The sequence below is a fragment of the Lotus japonicus genome, chromosome 3, assembly GCF_012489685.1.
Source record: "Lotus japonicus ecotype B-129 chromosome 3, LjGifu_v1.2".
Taxonomy (NCBI): Eukaryota; Viridiplantae; Streptophyta; class Magnoliopsida; order Fabales; family Fabaceae; genus Lotus; species Lotus japonicus.
This window is the reverse complement of record NC_080043.1, coordinates 74,902,306-74,908,433: the sequence shown is the minus strand read 5'-3', so window position 1 is coordinate 74,908,433 and position 6,128 is coordinate 74,902,306.

Sequence of the window (6,128 nt, the reverse complement as noted above, 5' to 3'; positions counted from 1 at the left end):
TTTCCTTTTCCTTGATTTTTCCAATAAAATCATAATTTCTAGATGCAATTGATTCCTTCCTTTGCAATTCTATCAAGAAAAACAAAGGCAGTCAAGTTCTTTAGCTTTCACAGCTCTGAAAGGAAAAAGTGTAAAAAGTTATTTTCATAGATTCATAATCGTCTGTATCACCCAGTTGTAGAAGAAGAAAAGAACTTTCAAACCAAAATTGATTTGTTTAACTACCTCATGAAAGATTAATAACAGTGTTGTTTGGCTCTGAGAAGGAAAAAGAGCTTGATGGGTTAAGGATGGGGAAGAGGCTATCGGCAGGTCCAGAAAGGAGGTTGGTGACGGAGGTCGGCGTTCATGGAGCAGTGAGAGAGGTGAAGCGGCTTTGTTGATGATGGGAGAAGGAGGGAGAAGGAATTAGGTTGGAAAGGGTAATTTTGTCTTTGCATTCATTTCATCTCAGCCTTTAACATAAAATATTTTAAAAAAGTGGAGCAGTCAGTCGTGCGTCTCGTGCTTGGAAATCTTCGTACCATATAGCGGTACTCTAGGAAATAATGATAGTTTAAATTAAAAGTTTCAATATTTATTATCAACATTGCTGTTGGAGTCGAACAAACAAAGGATTCCAATTTTTGTTGTGTATTATATTTTTTAATTTGTAATAAAAAAACTAATGTTAGATTTATTTTTAAAATAATTTCAAGTAATTTTTATATTTAAAATTTAAAAAGTGAGAAAAAGATTTCGAAATAATCATTTTTTTTTGAAATAGATTTTGTAATATTACTTGAATTGTCACAAACTTTCAAAAATATAATATTTAAAAATATACATTCAAGTGTATCATATAGGATAAGGAATTATGAATAATAAATGAAATTAAATAGGTGAGAGATGAAATATGTTGTAACAAAAAAGTGGGATGTCTTTTTTTTTCTTGGAGGGAAATTGGAAGAATTTGGGGGTGCCATGTGGCATAGGCTTCTAGAAGGAAACATTATTTTCATATATATAGATATTTTGTTATTTTTAATAAAAATTTGATAATGTTTTTAGCAAAACTCTAGAGAATGAAGCATGAAATCCTAATTCTAAGAGTTCGGGAATATTAGCGTTTACACGATTAAAGAGTTTGATAATTGTCAGCATACAAGTGAACAGAGAAAGCAAATAAAATATAAAAGTGGATCAGATGAAAGATGTGTCAAGCACAACCGATACTAGGTGTGTTGGAGTGGATTAACATTAAGCGCTAAAAAGCTACTTAAGGATGTTTCATGGTCCACTATTCTTAGGTGAACAAAATAAACTTCAAATAGTAATATAAGAAAATATATAATATGTTCTAAAAAGTTAACAATACTAATTGGATTTCTTCAATATGTGTTTCTTTTATTTTTGAACAATTATATTAAAATTAAAAGAGTATAAAATATGCATTCATCAAGGTCTACAAATGTTTATGGTTTGCGATGAGATAATCCAAGATAGAAAATCAACAGAGAACCCTAAAGCATGGTAATAAAAATATAGAAAAACGTTGATGCACAAATTTGACGGTGACCGTACATACTACATAGAAACTAAACTCATAAAAAAATGCTTTGTTTATTTTCAAAGGAAAATGAGGGGAAAAGAACATGAAAGAAAGGAAAGGATGGGAATATTGTATTTTCCACTGTTTGGGGAAACATAATATGGGCCTCACTCCAAAAATACTTCGCCTACTTCTTCAATAAAGGAACCCAGAATGGATAGGACCCGAAAGCCGCTTTAATGTTGTTATTCAGTTGGGTTGAAAAAGCCCGCGAATGAACTAGTTTAAGACTAAAGCCCGCAATGCCATATTTCTTCTGATGTTAATCCCCAGAGCTTAACCATTGTTCATTTTTTGTGTTTTTATTTGTGTTCTCCGATTAGGCACATTTGCATGAAGGTGCTGAGATTTTAAACAAGTGAACTTGACTGAGCCAAAACACAGCAACCAGAACTAGGTTTGTTCTGCAATATTACTTGATATTTTTTATGGCTATTGGAATCCTATTTTACTATTATGTGCGCGTGTATATTCCAATTACACCAGTTATCTGGGTTACTTCTCTGGTTATCATGTTTTTTCACTGAACAATAAATTTTAGTGGTACTATATATGATTAACAAGGTCACTCATCTCAGTCATATAGAATGAGTGAGGCATTATATATATATTAATATTAACTTCTACTTCTGGATGAAGTAGGAAATCTATTACATAACAAAGAAAGAGACTGGAATGGCAACAAAGTGTCCCAAAAGAAACATTTTGCTTCACATTGGAACTCATAAGAATGGGATAAGACCTTTTTTTTTGTTAGATTAGGTGGCACAATCAGATTAAAAAGATTTATGAGTGCTATTTGCTTTTCTTTGAAATCATTGAAGTTGAATGTATTGTATGACCGAGCATTGGCAGTGGATGTGCTCTATTTTTTGTCGTATGTCGTTAAGATATCATATTATGCCTAGATGAACTTGGCAGTCATAATTCTGCAGGGTTTATGTAAGAATTTTGTGTGACTGAACATGCATTGCAGCCTTTAATGAATTTATTACTGGTGCTACCACCATCATTGTTTATGCTCTTCACAATCAGCTTGAAGAGGTAGGTATCAATAAATCTCATATGGTGTTTACAATTTATTTCATGCTTATGCCTTATGTGATTGACTTTTCCCAATACTATTGAGTATAGGTCTTTCAACTATCAATTATGAACTGGATTTAGTACAAGTAAATTTTCCATAAGCTACACCATGTAAGTTATGCAATTCTTCTGTTCTAACGTGGATGATAGTTTGTAGTTACACATAGTAAGCATCATTATTAAGTGATTGTCTGAGATATTCTTTATAGGCATAGAAAGGTATGCCTCATAAAAAGTGTCCTATCTTCCATCCTCCTCTATTTTCTATCCTTGTTCAAAGCACCAGCCACTGTTATAAAGAAGAGCAGAAGTGGTTATATATAACTTTTTTTTTATGGGAAGGCTTTGTTTAGAATGCTAAAATTGCGTGTGTAAGTTGGGAGAAATTGTGCAGGCTGGAGGAGGAGGGTGGGTTGGGATTGAAGGGTTGTGATCTATTTAACAAGGCACTTATAGGCAAGTGGCGTTGGAGACTTCTGCACAAAAATTTCCATCTAAAGCCAAGCCTCTATATATATGGTGGAGTGATCTTTAAAATTCTTGCTTTGAAGAGGAGGATGGTGACTGGTTCAAAGAATGTATATGTAGAAAGGTGGGAGAAGGAAATTAGGTTCAGTATTGGAGTGGTGATTGGTTAAAGAAGGGCAAACTAAGTTGGATGAAAAAATTGGTAGGCTTTTCAACCTTTCAGTCCAGAAATGTTGCAGTGTCTTGGAAATGGGTTCATGATCAAATGGAAGCTGGATTTGGGACCTAATATGGAGGAGATCCATACTGTGTAGAGAAATTGGGGGTTAGGATTTAATTGTACTAAGTCTAGACTCTAGAGGTACACTACAAAAGAATAACTGCAATTTGAGTGCCTGATGCTGTGGGAGGATTTTATTTGGGAAGGAATCCATATGTTTTGATGAGCTTAATTGAAGTTATTTGGCATTGTTTTATTCATGAAGGATGTCTTCTGTGCTATGCAAATTTTGGGTTCCATGCTCTGCTGCAATTCGTGAAGTTGGATTGGTTTGTCTGCAGCAGTTTGAGACTTTCGTTACTATGTGGCTTTTTAGTAATTGGAAGGGTAGGATACTTATCCGGGAAACTCCTATATAATGTGTTGGTGCACCTCTTATTCTCCTTATTAATTTCAGCATCACCGAACCTTTAGTTTAATTAGTGTTTTGTTTAATTTTAAAATGATGATAAAATATCTATTTTATGCTATCAAATAGTAATACAATCTTGGAAGCATTTTAAAAAATTCCATTCATTTGCTAGGAACGGAAGTTCATTCATTGATTTCTTAGCTAGACACGTCTCCTCCTACTTCGATTCAGTTTGGGTGGAGGAGATCTTTAAAATTCTTTCTTTTGTGAACGCTGCTATAATGGTTTCGAAGCTCATTTCGATGCATTGCGGGTTAACTTAAAAAAATCATTCATTAGTGAATATTGATTAATTATGGAATAGCTTGTGTTACTTTTTTAACTTATATTTCTGGATTTTGAGGTGAAGGTGTAGGGATCAATTTTCTGAATTGTGCAATTCATCTTTCTAATGTACTAAAAAAAAATCTTTCTGATATTACATTAAGTGGGTAAGGGATCAAAGTCATCAAAGTTGGATTAGATATTTGAGGAGTCAAACTATCTACCACTTGTGCTACACTTTTTTGCTTATTCATTTATTTATTTAATTTGTTGATAGATCGAAATAAATCAAATCATTTATTTTATTTTGATATCAACTCATTGAATGTAAACCAAAAACTCATTTTTTGTTTTTTAATTCAAAATAAATAAATAAATAATTTTTTTATTCTATTTGAAGTTTGAAATAAAGAATTTCATTTATTATTTTATTTCTTAAGCAATTTTATTGAAATTCATGGTAAATAATTAAAATAATTTTATTTCAAATTTTAAAAATCAAAACAAAATAAACAAGGTTTTGCATTATTGTTTTGTGTGTGTGTTTGTTTTGAAGGTGGAAGAAGCGTTGACAGTTGCAATGACTCAACACGCACAACCATTTGGACACTTATGATGCGAAATGAGGTAGTGTTCAGGGAGGGCGTGATGTGTTCAGATACTGCTATGGTCTATGCAGCTAATTAAATGGAGGTCTTGGCTATGGATTAAAGCAAATATAATCAGCTTCCCTTATTCGGTGTTCGAGTGGTCCTCTAATCCATTGCTGTGTATCAAAGCTAGATTGGTGGCTCTCTGCGTGTAGGTAGGCAACTGGCATTATCTGAGTTGGGTTTATTACCTCTGGTTCAATAATTTTGGCATGGAATAGTAGCAAGTTGAATTCTTATGCCCTTGAAAGGGACTGCTAAGTGCTACTATTCGTTTTTCCTACCGTGGGGTACTGGTGGGAGTGTTTGCTATTTATTCTTATTTGTAACTAGTGCATGCTAAAGTTTCAAAAAAAAAACTAGTGCAGGCTACTAGTTTGTCTGCTTCTTCTGTTTTTATGTTGCTTCTTCTTCTTTGGATTCTCTCTTAATGTATTATGAATTGAGTACTCCTTGTACTTCTATTAAAGCATTTATTTATCTATAAAAAAACGGACAACATGTTTCTTTTTTTATATTTGTGTTTGTTATAAAGGTGAAGAAGATTTATCTGTTGGGAATTGATTTAATACCGCATCAATAAATATTTATGTCATTTTGCATGTTATTCCTTTCCGCACTTTTAATATGTGGAATGCATATATTTTGTGTTCTTATTCAAAGTGTGACTTGTGTAGAATTTCCACACATATAAATATAAAATTGAGTGGTGAGAAAATAAAAATGGAAGACATTAAAATTAACTCCCTTATGGAGTATTTTGCAATTGTATGGAGAACACTTTTTTTCAAAATAAAGTGAATAGTCATCTATTATTATTTTTAATAATTGATTAAATTAAATATAATTAAATGCATATAAGAAACACGCACTAGTACAATTGTAAATTAAATGGAACAAATAGCCATTAAGTGTGATAGTGGTTAGTTCACATCGTTTATTAACTATGAGTTTGAGAGTTCAATCAGCTGAGATGAGGATAATGTATTTTGTTGTCAATCATTTACTATTTAGTGTGAGTACTTATAGTGAGGAGATTAGTTACTGTTAGCGACAGTGAATACCTATTTCATCATTGAATGTCTTTGACATCTTTTTCGTAGCAAAAAGTCCACCGCTCAAAATGAGAAACAACTTCGTGGGCTTCATAGATGGCTTAAAAAAACTCCCTAAAAAGCAACCAAGTTGACTTGGTATCGCCATGGACTCCATGGATGGCTTAAAAAAACTCCCTAAAAAGCAAACAAGTTGACCTGGTTTAATGGTTTAGGCTCTAGCCATGCTATCTGACACAGTCACTAGCAACAGGGCAACAGGTCTACAGGTCTATATGTTTGTATACTCAAGTTTTTTCCTCTTTAACAAATGAATGACAAT